We start from the raw sequence: 21116 nt of genomic DNA, 5'->3' as shown, positions 1-21116 counted from the left end.
TTTTCAGCATCTATGGATGTGATCATGTGACTTTTGTCTTTCATTTTGTTTATGTGATATATCATGTTTATTTGTGAATGTTATACCATCTTTGTATCTTTGGGATGAATTTTATTTGATCATGGTGCATGACCTTTTTAATGTATTGCTGGATCTGGTTTGCCAATGTTTTGTTGAGGATTTTAGCATCTATGTTCATCAGAGATATTGGCCTAGAATTGTCTTTCTTTCTTGTGCTTTACCTGGTTTTGGAATTAGGATAATATTGGCCTTGTAAAATGAGTTTGGAATTCTTCTCCTTTTTGAGTTTTTTTGAATAGTTTGAGAAGGATAGGTGTTAATTGTTTGACTATTTGGTAAAATTCACCTGTGAAGCCATCCAGTCTAGAACTTTTGTGTGCCAGGAGTTTTTTGATTGCTGCTTTAATTTCACTAGTTGTTAATAGAACTGTTCAGACTTTCTGCTTCTTCTTGATTCAGTTCTGGGAGATTGTATGTTTCCAGAAGTTTGTCCATTTCACCCAGGTTTTCCAGTTTCTTGGCATATAGTTGTTCATAGTAATTTCTTACAATCCTTTGTATTTCTGTAGTATTAGTTGCTACTTCTCTTTTGCTTTGGATTTTATCTATTTGGTTCCTCTCTCTTTTTTTTCTTGATGAGTGTGGTTAAAGGCTTGTTAATTTTATCTTTTCAAAGAACCAGCTCCTGGATTTATCGATCCTTTGAAATTTTTTTTTTTTTTTTTTTTTTAGTTTCTGTGTCATTTAATTCTGCTCTGCTCTTGATTAGTTTCTTCCTTCTACTCACTCTGGGCTTTGTTTGTTATTGATTCTCTAGTTCTTGTAGTTATCAGGTTAGATTTTTTATTTGAGATTCTTCTATCCTTTTTTGGTAGGCCTGTATTGCTATGAACTTCTCTTTCTGAAAAGGGAATTTTTAAACATCTTTTGATCAGTGACAGGAGTGAAAGGTTGAAAATTATGTTCAGTAGCTCATAGGTGACTGATTATTTATTTTAGCCTAATAGATGGGAGTAGGTAAAATAGCCAATACAAATTAAAAATTATTATGGGAAATGGAAGTAATAGGCAAGTATAAGCTACTTGAATAGAAACAAGCATCAGGTAGAATATTGTTGAAGACATAGATAAGCTGTGTAATCATCATGTGGGCATAGGTCAGTATGTATTTGACTCAAGATGGAGAGCAAAGAATCAGGGTTTTCACTACTTGGAAGGAAAGGAATGCCAGGGGGACTGTGGTGATGTAAGGACAGGTATGGTAGACCCGAGATTGTTGTGGTTGGTAAATACTTGCTCCGTATTAAGAGAAGCATTCATCAGCGTTTCATAATCTCTTATGAGAAGACTGAGTCTCATGTTAGCCACTTAAGATTGGGGGAAAACAACTAGTCACAGCTCCACAGGCAAGCTGTGAAGTGAATGCAAGGCTAGGAGCATGATTTTCAGGAAGCATAAATGGAGCATAGGCTACTTAACCTGATGAGAAGAATTGGCTTTTCCAAACTAAACTCTGAGGAACAATATTTTGGTAATACTGGAAATCCTTCACTTGGAATGACTGAGTTTTTCATGAACTTATTAATTATACAAATAAATAAAATTGTACACAGTACAAGAGAATTGAGCTAGTGTTAGGAAGGTTACATAGATTTCACATACTGTTATCATCTTTTTTTTTTATCAATGACATGATAAATATAAGAGTGATTTCAACAATACGAGGAGGAAAGATTGTTTTCCACCCCATTAAGGATAAAAGGAACTGTAAATTACAGAAGGAAAGAATAGTTGTACATATTTTTAGAATTAAATTTATTGCCATTAAGGGGTTGGGGGATGTTTGTTTTCAAGGATATAGTACATCTAGTATTTGCCTGGATTGTAGTATATATGTAGACTTGCTGTACGTTAATAGGTGAGAGTGCCTAACACAGTATTGGCTCATGATAGCTCCTTAATCATCAGTACAGTTCTTAAATGCTAAGGATTCCAAGAGAGAAACAGAAATATAGGAAGTATATGGATATACATAAATAAAATGTAGGTAGATAGATAGATAGATGAATGACAGAGAGATTGATTGCATTGAGTTGGTTTGTATGATTGTGAGGAATTGAGAAGCAAATACAAAATCTGTAGGGCAGGCAATGAGGAAAAGCAGGCTGGAAATTCAGGCAGCAACTGGTGTTGTCGTCCACTAGGAAACTGGTGGAATTTCTTCTTCAGGGAAACCTCAGTTCTTCAATTAAGCCTTTCAATTGATTGGATTAGGCCCACCTAGATTATCTAGGAGAATCTCCTTTATGTAAAATCAATTGATTGTGTATATTAATCACATCTACAAAACAGCTTCACAGCAACACCTAGATGAATGTTTGATTAAATAACTGAGGGCTGTATCCTAGCCAAGGTGATACATACAGCTGACCATCCCCAATGGGTAAGGGTAGCATTATGTTTGTGGGTGGCAAATTGGTCCTAAAGCACCCATTTGGTAGTTGGGGAGTCTAGGTCTGGAGCCCATCCCTGCAACCTCCTGGCTCTGTGCCTGCCAAGCGCATTGGTTAACCTCTTTGCTTCTGTTTCCTCATATATAAAATGAACTTAATATGCCAAATCTCTGGATTTCATAGGATGATCAAGTGAATAGCTGGCATGATAAAAATACAGTTAAAGTTAGCTATTGTGTTTGGTGTGTTTTAAGGTTTAAGATGTAGTTTAGAGTTGTATCTTCACATTTTTTGGAATGACACCCAGAAATGTAAGAATGCCTAAAATTTGCTGGACAGAGTAGCAGGAAAGAAGTTGGAACACTTTGGTATTAGGACTTATAAAACTTTCTTTCTTTTTCTGTCTCTAGGCACACATTAGTTGGGCCTGGTTTTAATACTTTTTAAATTAGATTACCCACTTATTTCTCAAACATGCAGAATGAAAAGACCACTGAGTGGGAATGACTCTCTGATGGCAGTGGAGGGCATGACACATGCTAACGTTTCTGTGAATGCCAAATGGAGTCATTAGATTGATGCTGCTGGGATAGTACCAACTGAATTCATGATGGTGGGACTCTTAAAATTCTGTCTCACTTAGGACATGAGGAGGTAATGCACTTAATTTTTTAGTTGGTTTATTGCAGCCTTTAAGCATGGCTTCTAGTAAGCAGGCAGTTAAATTAAACTCATAAATATCTGTTACCATTTTTAAAACATAATATTGAAACAAAAGCCTTATATTTTTGTTAGTGCCCATGCATTGAAATGCACGAGTCACCCCTCTTTGTGGATCTGAAGCAAGGAATCATTACAGGACAGCAAAAGAGGCAACTCACCAGGGTGATTCCTCCTTGGCATTTTATAATAATCAGCATCTAAGACAATAAGAGAAGAAACTGTAACTGATGATATGATCTTAATTTCTGAGAGAAAGGGAGGGATGGTGGAAGGGCCGTTAAGAAGCATTTGGACTGAGAATGAAAGGCATGTCAGCAGATGGCTGTCCTTGCCCTTACGTGGGGACGGTCACCAAGCCCAAGAGGGCTGTTATGTAAGTTTTCATCAGAAGCTTTTCCCCAAACTAGCAGAGTTAGACTGGCAGAAGCTTGAATATGCATTTTCAGGGCAACTCCTTAAAGACCTGGTGCCCCTGGGGAGAAAGGGCAGCAGAGCCTCCTGGATGGTACACCACCATCAGGTGTCAGACAACACAGTTCCGGCCCTTAAATCATGGCCATAGGGTGGCATGCTAAGAGTGGGAGGAGGAAATGCAGAGAGTGACAGCCCAGAGAAGGAGCCAGGAGGTGTGGAGCGGGTGGGAAGAAGTCAGCTGTGGCAGCAGCAAAGGGGAGAATGAAGGGAAGGGTAGGCAGAAGAATGGTGGGCCACCATGCACCTGGGCTTCACCCGGAACAGCCGGCAGGGGATGGCCACAGGGCAGTGCAGGTGCTAAATGTGGGAAGGACTGTAACTCTAGACCCTAGAAGGCCCTTGGGGAAGAGGACCGAACAGATCATTTTAGTGGTCCAGAGAGTCTTAAGAGAGACAGTCTTGTAGAACTGGCCATACTCATTTGGGACCTTCTTTCTCCAAAGAAAGAGCGACTCCTGAGGAGTCTAGGGAAAAAGACGAAGGCAAAGTTGAATATTGAAGAAATAGAACAAACCAATTAACAAGATGGGGAAACGTTGCTACCAATATTGCTTGCACCAAAAATGTGTCAATAAAAAGAAAGCCCTCTTTTAATTAAAACTCTACAAGGCAACTAATCAGTGTATTCAAATACATGCACATCTTAGAGATATTGCAGGTCCTGTTTCAGACCTTCGTAGTGAAGTCTCATAGTAAAGCCAGTTGTAATCATTTGCTGGTGAATGGGGCTTGCCTTTGATTTGTAAAAAACTCAGTCTCTGTGAAGCACAATACAAGTAGATCTGCCTGTATTTCAGACTTCAGAGACCCGTATTGTCATATTAACTGGTATTTGCCTCAGAAGATCCTGAGAGGAAAGGGTGTAAAATAGAGTAATTCAAAATCAAGTGGAAAGGGCCCCAAGCCAGAGTGTATTTTTGGATAGGACTTAGTTTCTGCATTTTAAATTTAACCAAGTGGAATTCATTTGTAAGCACTGTCCTATTCAACCTTTAGAAATGAAGGAATTGCCATTTAATGAGAGATGTGCATTTTATTGTAAACATAGAACATAGTGTCCTTGCTTATTCTCCAGAGGTGCTGACCCTGTTTTGTACTGTTTATCTCAGAACCAATAGACTGGCATTTACACGTGAAAATGAAGGCTTGGGGAAGCCAAGCTTCTGTTCCTAGCCGTTTCAGATGGCAGAACTATCAGAAGTGACATAATCAAGTTCCAGTGTCATATTGATGAGCCCATGAAAGCCAAACAACTGAGGAAGAAAAGGGGAGTTTTCAGATGAAGGGCAGAATTCATAAAGAAGATTTGTAAAGCGACTGACTAAAACTTAGCAAATTTAGGCAACAAATGAGAAGTTTTTGAAGACTTTCTTCATTTATAGAAGTGCTGTCTACTGGAAATATCTTAAAATGATGATGTCAGCTAGAGGAAGATAACTATAATATAGAAAGAACTCTTCATGAAATATATTTAGGAGGAAGATTTGTAATTGGCGACATCAGCGGGATGTCAGCAATTGTGAAATAGGGCGTGATTCATGATAAAGCCTAAGGGGTGTTTGTTCAGTCACATTAAGATAACCTAGACCTTAGAGATAAGTCTGATATAAGTCTTGAGCTTAAAGTACAACTCAGGGGAAAATCTATTGCAAACTGTGTCAGAACGGCATAGCAGGGCAATCACTTTAAAATCTAGTTTAAAACCTCTTATCAAATTTATATATGATTTTATATGTATACCTGATGGTTACCAATTTAGTGGAAGTTTGTAAAGAAGTTATTATCATTTATATTCTGATTTCCTGAGCTGTAATTTAAAAGAAGAGACAATCTGACATATAAAACAACCACTACTCTTTAAAACTTTCGATCAGTGCCCATAATTTTCATAATTGTCTTATATGCAAGATATTTATTTCACTGTTTTAATTTACTTACTGTTTTTTCACTCACTCAACAAATATTTAGAGTGTTTACCATTACTGAGCACTGTTCCAAATGCTGGAGATAAGTAAAGCAGTGTCAATTTATGTCATTGGTTTCAAGACGCATATTTTCTCATGTTTTTACATCTTGGAGGAATGTGTCTTACAATCTATAATGTGTCTTACAATCTATTATGTGTCATAATTTGGTTGACAGAAGTTTTTCATTTTAAATGGCATAGAGCATCGTGGTACATCTCACAACTGACAACATCTTATAATTGTTGGAATAGAATGTAATGAAACAATTATAGATATACACCTAAGCAACTATTTCATATTTATTTATTGGGAAAACTGAGATGATTATTCTGAGAAACTAATTCTGTGCCTCTAGGAAAAAATGGCTCCAATGTAGAATGTTCTTTGTGTTCTTGATAGTTGTAAATTGAGAGTAAAAAAATTTTTTAATTAGTAGATAAAATGGAATACAGAAGAATATAAATGCTAAACTTTCCTTCATTGTACATGAGAGGTTTAAGTGACAGCTTAATCATCTCAGTGTTAGTATTTTGTAGGATGCTGGCAATGTGTATATGCATATCTACATTACTGTTTTTTCTTTGTGTTTTATTCTGAGACTAAAATCAATTTAATTGCTTTATAATATTATAAGTAAATCCAATTATGAAAGTCTGGATTATTCAAGAAAGTTATATTAGGAAGTGATTCTTTCCTTTGAACATGGAATTACCATAGAATTTGCTCAAATGAGACATTTAAAATCAACTTAGAGTCACAAAAATTCAGTTTGCATGCAGTTTAAAAAGCATGGCTGTCATATAAAATGAGGCACACCTGCATATGAGGTACACCTGCACTGGTAAGCTGAGTCAACAATTGAATTCAGCTGAAAATAGTACAAAACATAGTAAGCTGCATATATGTGTGCATATATATATACCCACACACACACATTATCCAGAAGAGTCGCCCACTGGAAATTAGAATTTATTACTCATTGATTTTAAACAAATGCTTATTTTATCTGACCATGAAAGAGAAATCTTTCCTCTATTGTATATTTATAACAAGTCAGTACTAATTGTAGCATGTGATTCCCAGATTTTAAGACTTTATATGGCTATAAGCTATTTAAACTATTTATTAACGTTTATACTTTTTTTAGTGCATGAGCTTACAGTTTCAACAGTCATGAGCAAATATACTTCCCAATAGATCTAAAATCTGTATTTCATGAGCCATATTAGTGACCACACAAAATGAGTTCTATAGGTGCACCCAGAGGGATCTCATTTTCAGATTTGCGGAGCAGATTCCAAGCAGAGACTTAAAGGATGCACTGGGGCAAAGGGATAAACATTTGCAAAACCTAGAAGTGTAGGAGAGAGCTGGAAGAAATTGGAAGTGGGAGGTGTGCAGGGAGTTAAAATGAATACTTCTGGGCCAGATCCTGAAATACCTTCTTGGCTGTGACAAGCAGTTGGCCTTTCCTTCTAAGGGTACAGTCATCAGTGCCTCAAGTGGGGGGGGGGGCGGTAGCATGATGAGACTGGTGTTTTAGGTCACTATGGCGTCAGTGAGAGAACCCACTTGACTTGGACTGACTATGGGGAGATGTGATGGCAAGTGACTGCAGCAATTAGAGAAGAAAGAGTGGAAGTGCGAGCTAGACTAGATTCTGCAGGAACAGAGAGGAGAGTGCAGAGAATAGTGCTCCTCAGGAAAACCTGGTAATGCCCTGGGTGAAAAGGCCAAGTCACCGAGGCTGTCTCCTAGAATCCCAGCTTGGGTAACTGGAAGGATGGTGGTACCATTCCCAGAAATAATGATCACATGAATGAAAGCATGTTGGGGTCAGGGGATCAAGATAATGAGTTCACTCCAAGTGGAGATGTGCCCCGCTGGCCATGGAGAGAGATGGGAGAGCAAGGTCTCAGTACAGCCAACAGGGTTTGGAAGAACCTGTTGGAACCTGGCAGAGGGCTGAATGGAGAAGTTCAGCTTGCAACACAACTCAAAGACCCAGAGGAAGTTCCAGTCTGCCTGGTTATGTTTAGATTTTTTTCCAGCTGTGTTATATAACCCACATGTAGATGGCATCCTGGTAGTGGAATAGAAGCCTCAAATAATCTGCATTGGGAAGGCAGGATACCACAGAAGGATTGGGAGGAAAGGAAAAAAAACTCCCATCAAACAAAACCTTGCTTATTTTTTTAGTGGCATATCAGGGGGACTTACAGCAATACATTCATGGCTGGAGGGCATGCATGCTTACACGGGCACACACACATTCTGTTCCCTCAGACAAGGAGGGACATTGCCATTTGAGTAAGGCATGCATTTCTACCCAAATTGTGGCTAATCAATGATGAGCATTGTACCCTCTGTGGATTCCTTCTAGTGACCTGCCATCAGGGGAATGTGCCAGACTTATTTCTGAGATCGTCCAAGCCTGCCAGACAGCCTTTCGTCATGGGCATTCCCCCTTTGACTGTACCCATGGCTACCACTCCATTCCTGCCCAGGGTCGCTTTAGCAGCTGTTGGAACCGTGCTGCCAACATTCTGCGACCCTCAGAGAATCCCAGGCCTGGTCTGGCCATCCGTACACTTTCAATCAGTAAATACCATTGTATACAGTGCCTGCTGTGTCCTGGTGAGCATTGCACCAGTCCCCAGGAGATAATATTTCTTTTAGCAGCCTCACCAAATGCTGAACAGGCTTTCCTCCAACAGGACCCTGAAAAGTGCCCCTCCGGGCAGGGCTCTTAGAAGGCGGCAGTGATCTATGTGAAGGAAAGATGAAAAACAAGGAACTTCTGAATGAGGAGAGAACCAGGGGCTTGCTTGAATCTAAGAGCTACATATGCAGATTGGAAAATTTTTACAGTTTGAGAGCCCTTTCTTAGGTCACCTAACCCAGATTTATAATCTTTTAGCAGTCTCTGCATCCTAAAAGCTGTGTGTCTCCCTGGGGTACAGTCATTTAACTGAAGTCATTATTGGGCTGGAATTACAGCATCTACTTGCGTCCTTTCATCATTTGTTTCATCACAAGACGGTAATGCTGTCTTCACACAAATGCAGTAAAATCTTCTTGCCAGGATAATTTCTCCTGCTAAGTTATAGCCTCTTCACAGGGTTCCCACTCTTTCTACACTTGAATTAAAATTCTTTTGGAGTCTTAATACCCATTACAGCCACGATGCTTTGTGTTCTCCATGGCCTTGCATTGAAATCTTTATGGGATCGTTGCAGTGCCGTTAAGTGGTTATTAGTACTACATCATTTAACAATAAAGCCCTGAAAAGCCACTTCAGAGCCTGCCCCATTCTGATTTTTTAAAATCTAAATAGCTATACTATTTCCAAACATACTTTCAAAACATCCAAAGACATTTGACTACTGTAGCACTTACTTTCTGATTAAACAGGGAAAAAACAAACAAAAAAACAAACAAACCAAACTTTGTTTCTCTGCATTTCTATTTCACAGGGGCTTGCCTTGTGGTCCCTATTTTTTATTTATTTATTTATTTCGCCATTGGGGCTAAAAATTTTACTTGAGCCCACATGGTGTGTGCAGAAAGGGTGAAAAAGGATGTCCCTATTTGGGAAGTTATTATTAAAACTGCTAAAATGTTAAGCCAGTTTTGTTTCTTTGAGATAGCAGACTTGTTGGTTCTTTTTTCCTTCAAATCCTTATGTCAGCAATATTTCTTTCATGATAACATTTATTTATCAGAGTTGATGCTACTTTGATTTTTTATAAAATACCAGTGAAGATGAATGGATCGATTGACCCCAGGAGCAGTTTATTTATCCCTTTAGTCACACTTCAGTGGCAAAATCAATACCCCTCTGAAATAGCTGATATTACAGCAGTTCCAGTAAATAGTGACATTCCTGAGCTATGTGCAAGGGGAACTAAAATTTATTATCAAGTTAGATTTTTTTAGTACCTGTATTGATTTTCCTAAGATGCTTGTGAATTTTTATTTATCTGTAGCTGAGCAAGTGACCTTTGTTTCACAAAACTGCAGCGTAAACTTACCAAGATTAGGGGAGGTGGAAGGACTTGTGTGTATTTGTGAACATGGAATGAAAGTCAGAAAAGTAAATAAGAAGCAGGGTGTTTCCCCGCCCCCCCCAGAAGTGAGCTATTTTGTTTTCTTAAGTATTCACCGTTTTCCATTCTTGTGTCGACAAATCCAGACATTTCAAATTCACAGTGCTTATTAAAGACATCCTATGCCTAGAACCCTGATAGGGGCTTTAGGGGAAATGGGATTAGAACTGGTCTTGGTTTTGAAGATGAGATTAGCATAAGCAGAAGCTTGAGAGAAAATAAGGACAGAGAGCAGGAAGGAGGCTGGTGAGGAGGAAGGAGGAAGGAAGGCGAGGGGAGAGGTGCAGGCCTGTTGGGGCAGGGGCAGTAGCAGCAGGTAAGGTCGGCCAACATGAGGGTACCAGTCAGCAGGGCCTTGAGGCAATGGGAGCTGTTGTAGTATTTTAAGCTGAAATAGAAATATATTATTGAAAAATTGGTCTGATGGTCGGAGGTGTGCAGAGTGCAGGGCTGGAAGAGGATTCTTGAGGGAATGGAGCTGGGTCCAGGCATGCAGACTAGAAGCAACACACAGTGGACCAAAGTGTTGGCACGAGCAAGTATAGGACTGAGGATGAGACAAGTGATATGAAGCCTAGGGGAGAAAAGGAGATGGTAAAGTAGAAGGTGGCTAAGATGTGGTTGCCTATGGAAGTGCTCTTCTTGATCATGACCTTGCTCTTGAGGTTTGAGATGTGGGTATCGTGGAGTGCTATGGTCAGTATCAAGAGCTAGGGCTTTGGGATCCCATGATGGTGTGAGAATGCTGGCTGGGAGCTGCCTAGCACTCTGTGTGCCTTGGTGTCCTCATGGAAGGTCTGTCCCTTAGGGTTGGAGTGACAATTAAATGCAATAGCACAGTAAAAGCATTTGGAACCATGTTGGGCACAGAGCAGGTGCTCCATGCCCGCGAGTTATTATTTTGAGGATTTCATAGAGGAAAATGTTAAGACTTAAGAAAGCCAAAACAAAAAGCAAGAGAACTCGGGTTTCTCTCCCTCTGCAAACATGTTTCTGAATTAACAGGAGGGGAGAGAATCCAGTTTTTTCTGTATTCTGTCTGTAATTTTATAATGTGCTCAGTGAAAATTGCAGAGAGAGTTGAAAGTAGTAAAGTTTTAAGACTTGTTGACCCAGCTTATCAGATTAGCTCTCCAGTATTTTTCCAAAGTTAATCATTTGATTTGTCCTACCAATTCATAATTCATGTGTTCTTATTAAACTGGCAGATCATAATTCTTCTTGTGGGTCAGGGTTCTTAAATGTGTAATATTCATTTGCTCTGCCTATGTCATGTATTCCCAACTAAACATTTCAATTCAGTGTCTACTCAATTTGTCAACTATAATATATGTTCATCACTATTCTGGACAAATAAAAAGGTATAAAATGTGTGTTTTGCTACTGAAGGGTAGGGTATCTTATCAGATAAACAAGATTATAAAATAATGATATAAAAAGTAAATGAATAAGGTCTAAAAGGAGTGATATACACAGTAAGTACTTCAGAAATTGAAAGAAGTTAGAAATGTGTGCTGAAATAATCATATAAGGTTTCACTAAGGGAGATCAGCTGGGCTCTGAGGAGGCAGAGCAGTGTGGGTAGTGGAATGAGTGTGAGGAGAGGTGAGGACGTCAGAAGAGGAAGCAGGTCTGGGCTGAGTCTTCAGGGAAAGATGGGTACATCCACCTTGCCGGAGAGCTCCGTTGGATCAGTTCACAGGGCCTCACTGCCACGGTCTATGGAGACTGTTTCATTCCTAAGTTTCTGAAGAGAATCTGTTGGAATCGCTTTTGTGGTGATGGGGGGGGGGGGCAGTGAATGGGGGTTGCTTTTTAAAGCAGGATAAATTAATTGCACATGTTGCACATGACTGAAAATTAAATTAAGTATATATGTATAAGTTAAGTACATAGATATATTACGTATTTATTGCTGAATACAGAATTCTGAAATGCAGTTTAAATATTGATCTCTGTTGTCTTAAAATGGTGATCATACATATAGTAAATTAGTTGAATTCACCTATTGATTTTATAATAGATGTTTGTTTCATTTAACTTTGGCAGATAAAGTAACCAACCATTATTCTGTTTTTGAATCAACCTTCACAAAACAATTGAAAAATAAAATAATAATAATAAATAAAAGTAAATTTCTTCTTTAGATTGTGAGGTGTACATGCAAAACAGTTCGTTTATACCTGGGCAGAGAACTGTCAAATAAGAACGTATTTTTGACAGGGAAAAGAATGACCACAGGAAACGTCTTGAATAGAAATATAAAGTACTTTGACATAACTCTGCTCACTTCAGATGGAAACTTCTGACAGGTTCTTGAGTAAAGCTTTGGGCAAAAAACATCAGGTATTGACAGAGAAAATATTTCTAGAACTGGAGAGGCCTGCAGATAGCAGGAGCGACATGGCAGGTAGGTGGCTACAGTATGGAAGTAGGTTGGGCGGGGCTTTCCTGTATTTCTGGAATTTGAGGAAAAGAGGTGAGTACTTCAGATGGAGCTGACAGGGAGTTCCCTGACACTGAAGGTGTTAGGGTCATTCCAGAGTCCACAGTTTCATATGAACCTACAACCTCATATAAATGCTGTATTTATTATACAGCTGACTTAGTTCTCCCTGGTTGTTTATTCAGAAACTTAAGGTAAATTGAGGTGGTTTCTCAGTTGAGATTTAGTTTTGTTTTGTTTTTAATTAGAGGGACAACAACAAACAAAACCGAGACAGACTTAGAGATAAAGAGAAGAAACTGATGGTTACTAGAGGAGAGGGGAGTTGGGGGACTGAGTGTAAAAGGAGAAGGGATTAAGAAGTATGTACATATTGCCAGTTACAAAATAGTCACAGGGATGTAAAATACAGCACAGGAGATATAGTCAATAATATTGTGATAACTTTGTTGGTGTCAGATGGGTACTAGACTTATCGGGGAGATCACTTTTTAAGTTATATAAATGTCTAACTACTGTGTGCACCTGAAACTAATATAATATTGTATGTCAACTGTAATTGAAAAAAAAAAAAAAGTGGAGGAGAGAGAGGAGGAGGGGGAGAGGAAAGAAAAGAGGCAGCCCTTTGATATTGTAGAAGCAGCTACCAGGGTTGTATAAATATGGTTTCTTACTTTAATCAGTTCACCTTAAATCACTTCCACCAAGTCCAGGATGTGCTGGCCTGTGTAGAGGGCACAGACCAGACCTTTACTGCAGCTGGCACCGTGGCCAAGGGGTTCGGGGTGACAGTGTCAGAGGTCAGGCTTTACCAAGGGTAAGGGTTTTCTCTGGCTTCGAATCATTTGTGACCTCTTAAAAACTGACTTCGAAACATTTGTGAGTAGATGCAATTAAATAATATATAAGGAAGGCTCTGATCCTTATTCCACAAGATCTCTGCTCTTTAGCATATCTGAATTTCAGCATGTCATCTTACTAAAATCAAAGGTATGTTTCTACACTCTGTTACTGAAATGCAGTTCAACTTCAAAAACATTTAAAATTTAAAAATTGATTTTTATATTAATTTCCTTTTGAAGAATGGGGAAATGCCCTGGTGTTGAAATTGTAAATTGGCATTGTCTTTTCAGAGTGCAACATGGCAATATCTGTGAGCATTTGAAAGTGCAAGCCCTTCAGGCTGGCAGGTCCATTTCTGAAAACGTTCCTGGCAGACATACCCACACATGCACAAAGAATTTGTAATATTGTAGTAAAAAATCTTTCAGCTGTCTAAATGCCTTCCTATAAGGAACAAGTGAAATTGTGGTGTGAAAATATTGTGGATTATTATATGTCAATTACATGAAATGAACCAAATCTATATGTGCCAACAGTGAAAGGACATCAAGAAATGTTGACTAAAAAGGAGTTGCAAACCGATATATAGTATGATCCCACTTTTATCTTTAAATAATGACACACAGAGCTATTAGTAATTGGTTCTTTTTGGAGAGAGATACAGACTGGTGCAGAAGTAAAGGGGAATTATATTTTTAAATCTATGTCCTTTTGCATTGTGTGATGTTTTTAAAAGCATATGCTAGAACCCGTATAAATGACTCATGGACATGGACAATGGGGAGGGATATGATTGCGGGAGAGGGGGTGGGTTGGGTGGGGGAGAGAAATTGGGGGAAAAGGGGACAACTGTAATTGAAAAACCAAAAATAAAAAAAATAAAATATAAATAAATAAATAAAGCATATGCTTATGTGATTAAGCTTTTAAAAATATTTTCCTGACATTCATCAGAAAAAAAAAATGTTGAGCAATTGAAATGCTAAGTACCAGACACTATCCTTCCTTCCTTCTTGAATAAATAATTTTTCTAATTTAAATAATACCAAAAAAGGTATACAATGAAATTTTACTCCCCTTGTCCCATGTATCCTGTTTTGCCCCACTCTGTCTCTAACAATCAATGTACCACAGATATCCATATTTATTATTGTCTTGTGCTCCTTCTAGAGTTTTCTTTAAGTGGATATAATCACATAGGAAGAAATATTCTTATCTTTTCTCTGCCTTTAGTGTCTCTCTTTTCTTTCCTTCTCCTCCTCCTTCTCCTTCTTTTCTACAAAAACGGCACCATATCAATGTGTATCATTCTTTTCTTTATTTTTTTCACTTAACAATTTATCTTGGCCATCTCTCTCTAGAAGCAAACTCATTGTTTCATGCAGCTGCATAGTATGGAGTCACAACTTTCCTAATCACTTTATATGAAATATCTTATTTAATCCTGTTATTAGCCTGATTTTATAGATGAGCCTTTTGTAGTTTGAGAGATGGGGCCTTAAAAAATGAGAAAGTGGCAAAACAGGATATAAACTCAATCTGAACCCAGATTCCTAGTTTTGAGTTCCTTAAATACTGATAGATAAAAATCTCAAGTCAAAAGCTGAGGATAATGATAAAGGTATTTAGTGCTCTCTGGGTCTTTTTTCCTAGTCTTTCTGTCTAAATTAATAAAATCAAGTAGTTTTAATATCCATAAACTATCTGTGTATTAGTCTTTATGGGCTGCCATGAAAAAATATAGACTAGGTGCCTTAAATCACAGAGATTTACATTCTCAAGTTTTTGGAGGCTAGAAGACAGAGATCAGGGTACTTGCAAAGTTGGGATTTAGAGAGGGCCGTCTTCCTAGCTTGCAGACAGATGCCTTCTTGCTGTGTCCTCACATGGTGGAGAGAGGGCAGTCAAGCTCTCTGGTATCTCTTCTCATAAAGGCACTGATCCTGTGAGGAGGGCCCCACCCTACAGACCTCATCTAACCCTCATTATGTTACAAATGCTCCACTTCCAAATACCATCATATTGGGAGATAGATTTTCAACATGTGAACTTGTGAGGGGACACAAACATTCAGTCCATACTACCATCTAAATAGAGATGTCAAACTTCTGGTCAGTCAGTAACATTTTTTAAATACTTGCTTTGTGTAGCACACTATGAATTGCTTCAGATATATTCATCAGAGAAATTTCTTCTGTTGTGGAGATTTTGAAAAGATGTGAACATTGTCATCCTGAGCATAACACTTGACCAGGACAGGGGGCAGGCAGGCCCAGCCAAAAGACACGAAGATGGTTTATCTGGATTTTTAAAAGTATTTGTTTGCGGAGTAAAGCCTGTTGTATCTATCCAGGTGGTAAGAGCAGGATTTTTCTTTCCTTCCCTTTCCTTTTCTTTTCTTCCTTCCTTCCTTCCTTCCTTCCTTCTTTCCTTCTTTCCTCTTGCTTTCATGCTTTAAGTTTTTAAAAAATTTTTAAATTATAGTTGCCATACAATATTATATTAATTTCAGGTGTACAACATAGTAGTTAGATGTTTATATAACTTAAAAAGGGATTGGCCTGATAAGTCCCAGTACCCATGTGACATCAGGCATAGTTGTCACAATGTTAGCAGTTGCATTGTCTATGCTGTACTTTGTATCACCATGACTGTTTTTGTAACTGGCAATTAGTACTTCTTAATCCGTTCACCTTTTTCACTCAGCACCCCAAACCCCTCCAATCTGGCAACCATCAATTTATTCTCTGTATCTATGAGTTTGTTCCTGTTTTGTTTGTTCATTTGTGTTGTTTTTTAGATTCCACATTTAAATAAAATTATATGGTATTTGTCTTTCTCAGTCTTATTTCACTTAGTATAATACCCTCTAGGTCCATCCATGTTGTCTCAAATGTTAATATTTCATTCCTTTTTATGGCTGAATAATATTCCTTTGTGTACATATGTACCACATCTTCTTTATCCAATTGTTTGCTGATGGACACTTGGGTTACTTCCATATCTTGGCTATTGGAAATGATGCTGAAATGAATATAGGGGTGCATATGTCTTTCCAAATTTGTGTTTTGGGTTTCTTTGGATAAATATCTAGAAGTAGAATTGCTGGATCATACAGTAGTTCTGTTTTTCATATTTTTAGGAACTACCATGCTGTTTTTCATAGTGGCTTCACCAATTTGTAATCTGATCAACAGTGCATGAAAGTTCCCTTTTCTTCTCTTTCTTGCCAACACTTGTTTGTTGGTTTATTGATGATAGCCATTCTGAGAGGTGTGAGATGATACCTCATGTGGTTTTAATTTGCAGTTTCCTGATGATTAGTGATGTTGAGCATCTTTTCATATGTCTGTTGGCCATCTATGTGTCCTCTTTACAGAAATGTCCATTCAGGTCCTCTGCACATTTTTTAATTGGATTCTTTGTGTTTTTTGTTGTTAAGTTGTATGAATTTTTATATTTTTTAGATATAAACCCCTTATTGTATGTATTATTGGTGAATATATTCTCCCTTTCAGTAGGTTGTCTTTTCATTTTGTTGATGCCTTCCTTTGATATGCAAAAACTTTTTGGAGACATATCCAAAAAAAATATTACTGAGAATGAATCAAAGAGTTTACTGATTATGTTTTCTTTTGGGGGTCTTACATTTAAGTACTTAACCTTTTTTGAGTTTATTCTTGTATATGGTGTAAGAAAGTGATTCAGTTTCATTCTTTTGAATGTATCTGCCCAGTTTTCCCACCCCCATTTATTGAAGAGACTGTCTTTACTCCACTGTATATTCTTTCCTCTGTTGTCATATATTAATTTATCATATAGGCATTAGTTTATTTCTGTGCTTTCTATTGTGTTCCATTGATCTATAACACATTGATATGTGTTTCTTTTTATGCAAGTACCATGCTGTTTTGATTACTATGGCCTTGTAGTATACTTTGATATCAGATAGTGTGATACTCCCAGCTTTATTCTTCTTTCTCAATTGCTCTGGCTATTCGGGGTCTTTTGTAGTTCTATTTAAATTTTAGGATTATTTGTTCTAGCTCTGTGAAAAATACCATTAGCATTTTGATAGGGATTACATTTAATTGGTAGATTGCTTTGTGTAGTATGGACATTTTAACAATGTTAGTTCTTCCAATTCATGAACACGGTATATGCTTCCATTTTTGTATCTTCAAGTTTTTCTTCAGTGTCTTATAGTTTTCTGAGTACAGGTCTTTTATCTCCTTGGTTAAATTTATTCTTAGGTTTTTTTTAATGTAATTGTAAATTGGATTGTTTTCTTAATTTCTTCTGATTGTTTGTTATTGGTATATAAAAATGCAACCCATTTTTGAATATTTATTTCAGTTTCTCCTACTTCTATGTTTTTGATTTCTTAGTCTGATAAATTTAACATTTAGGATAGACATCATAATGTATACAGTGCAGTGAGATTTGTTCCATAGCTGTTCATTTATTTTCCTGACTCCTGGTAAGTGGTGTTACATTGTTCTGAAACCTACAAGAATATGGGTTCATTCTGGAGGCACTGATTTAGTGCTGAACCTAACCAGGGAGTTTTAAATTTATAGTCATTTGAAATCTAGGAACCAATACTTGCAGATTCCAAGAGTCTCTAGGTTTAAACTATATTTTGGTTTCTTTTTTCAGTGACTTTTATAGGTACAGCCCTTATTGTTGGTGATTTTATGTTATGAAAGTTAAAAACATTTCGGAAGTTAAGAACAGCACCAATGTTTACTGAGAGTTTACTATATGCCAAGCATTACTATAAACATTTAAATTTAATTATAGCAGCAGTAACCCTGTGTGGTAAGAGCTATTATCCTCATTTTACATATGAGGATATTGAGGTTAAGTAAATTTACCCAAAAGTCTCAGTTACTAAGATTCAAATCTGGCTGTCTGGCTCCAGAGTCTGGGAACCATGGCTGCCCTGTATGTCCTCTCTTTAAATTAAGCCTATAAATACTATTATTACCAGCTTATTAAAGTGCACCATTCCGTTCTGACAATCATGCCCTTTTGCAAAGAGTTGTGTGGTTTTTTAGAATAGAATAAAAGACTTTAAAGATCAGGACACTGCGGTCTGATATAATTCAAGTCCTAAAATGCAAACAGAAAAATAAAGGCCAGCCCAGTATTGGGCTGTGTGTGCCCACATAGCCAAGGAGCAGTGGCACTAAAAAGAGAACTTGGGCCTTTGGACTCCCAGACCTTGTTGGTGCTCTTGATAGACATTCCAGAAACTCCATTTGGAATTTCTGTGTATCTGAATAATCTCACCTCCTTTGTAATAGTTAATATTATATCCTACAGTGCTCCTTCCCTCTTGTATTAATCATCTGTTTTTATTCTTTGTTTTTGATGCTTTGACATTTTAGGGCTAGCTGATTCCTAGAAATAGTAAATGACTCCCCTGCTGGAGTGCACCTTTCAGATGCAAACCAGCTAATCCAGAGTCCCCACCCCCAACCACCTTTTTTATCTGGCCACTATCTCCCTGCCTTAATCACTCTGGGGCCTGGTACTCTAGGACCCAGGGCCCTGAAATTATTCAAATCAGCCAACCCTAAATCTGTTTATCTTGCCTGGCCTGTTTCTTCCCTGGAAACCACAATAAAGGATGTTGGTCACTTTCTCCCTAACCCTCTACCTCCTGACTGACCCTGGTGTGCCCCCTTCTCTTGGGATCTGTGACTATTTTTTCAATAGTCTCCTGATATGTTTGTTGTCTCCTGTTACCATACCTGAATAACAATAAAACCCACCTGTAAAATACACCAATCTCAAGGCAAGCCCCAGTGAGCCAGAAAACTCTCAGGACCCTTGGGGCCTCAAGATGAATTGGGGGAAGACCCAGTGGCAGACCCTTGATCCTGCACCTGGTAGGCCAGGGGCACATGGAGGTCACATCATGGTATCCTCGATAGGGCATGCTTTCTTTGTGCCTCAACTAAAAACAAGGTGCTTTAATCAAGTGTGAAAAATCAATTATGTTTTCTGACTTCTTTTTCTCCATTCCTTATTGAATTTCTGATAAATTTTTCATTGAAAATTACCAGAAACAAATGATTAGAAGCAAAACATGTAAGTATGTAAAGATAGTTCTGTAAACCCCGAACATATCTAATGACAATATTGTCAGTCTCCTAAATTGTGTAAAAATCAGAAAGCACTCCTTCACCCGCTGTGACAGTTCCCTCTCCTATGCTTATTGAATGCTGATTGTATTCTAGATATCATATTATGAATTGGAATTAAAAAAAAAAAAAAAAAGAACTCCTAACATTAAAGAGCTTATATTTTCTGGTAAAAGTACATAAATTTAAATAATGATTATAATATAATGTGATAACCACATTACTGTTAATACACACTATGATATGTGAGCAGGGATAATGCATTGCTGAAAAAACAACATAAAACTGAGCAGATGCTAAATTAACAAGCACTGTGTTAATATAATACTACTACTCTGAATATCAGTTATAAAACTCACTCATAGTCCAGGAGCATTCATTGTCTTTCTTACCTAAAGATTATGTTAGTAACAATAGTGGAATTTTTCCCCCCCTCTAATTTTGTGTTTCTAAGAATAAATTGTCAGGAAATTGTATTATTACAGGTTTTGGACTTAGAAACAGGTTCTCTGACTTAGGGGTGAATTTGCTAGTTGCTCTTTCCCTTAGACCTCTTCCATTCCAGACTGAGGACAAATTTAACATCATGGGGAGGCACAGGTGAATGTATTAACTCAACTGGCTTCCATTCACAAACCTGTTGCTTTTAGGTGCCCTGCCCACCAGAGCAGGGAGGCCATTGCCACCTGTGTAGGCAAACACAGTGTTTCCACCATTTCTGTTTCAAACACTAACCGGTAATACAGGTTATGGAGCATGAGCTAGTTCAGCCATCCCATGGGGAAGCTGGGAGATTTTTAGTGATGAAATTTTTTAAATGAGGAGTCACTAGAAATTAAGTTAAGAGAAATTTGAAGTTAATAGATTTTTAAAATAATTTTTTAATTTTCAATTATAGTTGACATACATAGTCTCGACGTGGCTTCTTCTGTATATCCTTAGTTATAGGACTTCTGTTCAGCTAGACTTCAGACAGTCCTCAGTGGTGTTTGATCTGTAGTTTAGTTGCAATTTTGATAAGGTCATGGGAAGTGGTGAGTACAGTGTTTACTCTGCCATCTTGACCAGAAGTCCCTGGAAGTCAATAGATTTGAGACTTTTTTTTTTCTAAATTGAAGTCTATTTAAAATAAAATATTTTAAAAAATATCCCAGATTAACATAGTAAAACTTTGCATGGGTACTGTTGTTCTTTGCCATTCAAGAAATCTACAAGTTAAATATTATCATGGTATTTCTTCAGCAGTTACTTTGATATAATACAGGGTGGGGCAAAAGTAGGTTTACAGTTGTTCATATGGAAAATAATACAATAATAAATAATAATACAGGTATAAACTTTCACATACAACAGTAAACCTACTCTTGCCCCACCCTGTATATGTCTGCCTTATTATTAACTTTTTTTTTTCAATTTGGCCAATAAAACTTCATCCATGGAGCATGGTATACAGGACCTTTTTAAAGGACCTTAATCCTGTGGACTTGAAGTTAAAATATATAGTCCAAAAGCAATTACAGATTTTCTGATAGCTAACTTCTATCCTTTGCATTTTTCTAGCGGGGAGGGGACTCACCCCAGGCCTCACGTCATGGGAATGTGTCCATTGTACCCAGTTAAGGGGCTTTTCTGACCCTGTGTGTCTGTCCTTTGTTCCTGACAAAAAAATTTTTGACTTAATGATTCCAGTGTATTAGTTTTAATTTAGCCACAGGCATCTTGGAGCATCCATGTGCTGCGGTAGGCAAAGGCCAATCTGAGGAAAGGTTCCCCAGCAAGAGCTGGCAGGGATAAAGTGTTCTCCCAGTTTTGGAATGTGTGCGTGGAAAGTAATGATAAGATGTAACTCGTATGAGGCTCAGCACCCAGCTTAGGGTCTTGTAAACCTTTTTGTGGTAGGAATAGGTAGCAGGTCTGAAAGGCCCAAT

General features: G+C 37.8%; 1 protein-coding gene across 1 annotated transcript in view; it reads left to right on the top strand.

Moving 5' to 3' along the window:
- The window catches only part of AFF3 (ALF transcription elongation factor 3), a 588477-nt gene that overhangs the window by 222656 nt on the left and 344705 nt on the right, over window positions 1-21116 (top strand). The gene's annotated exons all lie outside the window — the stretch shown is intronic.

This window comes from Furipterus horrens, unplaced genomic scaffold, assembly GCF_987537825.1.
Source record: "Furipterus horrens unplaced genomic scaffold, mFurHor1.1.pri manual_scaffold_6, whole genome shotgun sequence".
Lineage (NCBI taxonomy): Eukaryota > Metazoa > Chordata > Mammalia > Chiroptera > Furipteridae > Furipterus > Furipterus horrens.
The sequence above is the reverse complement of the archived record's forward strand: the minus strand, read 5'-3'. Positions and strand labels throughout refer to the sequence as shown.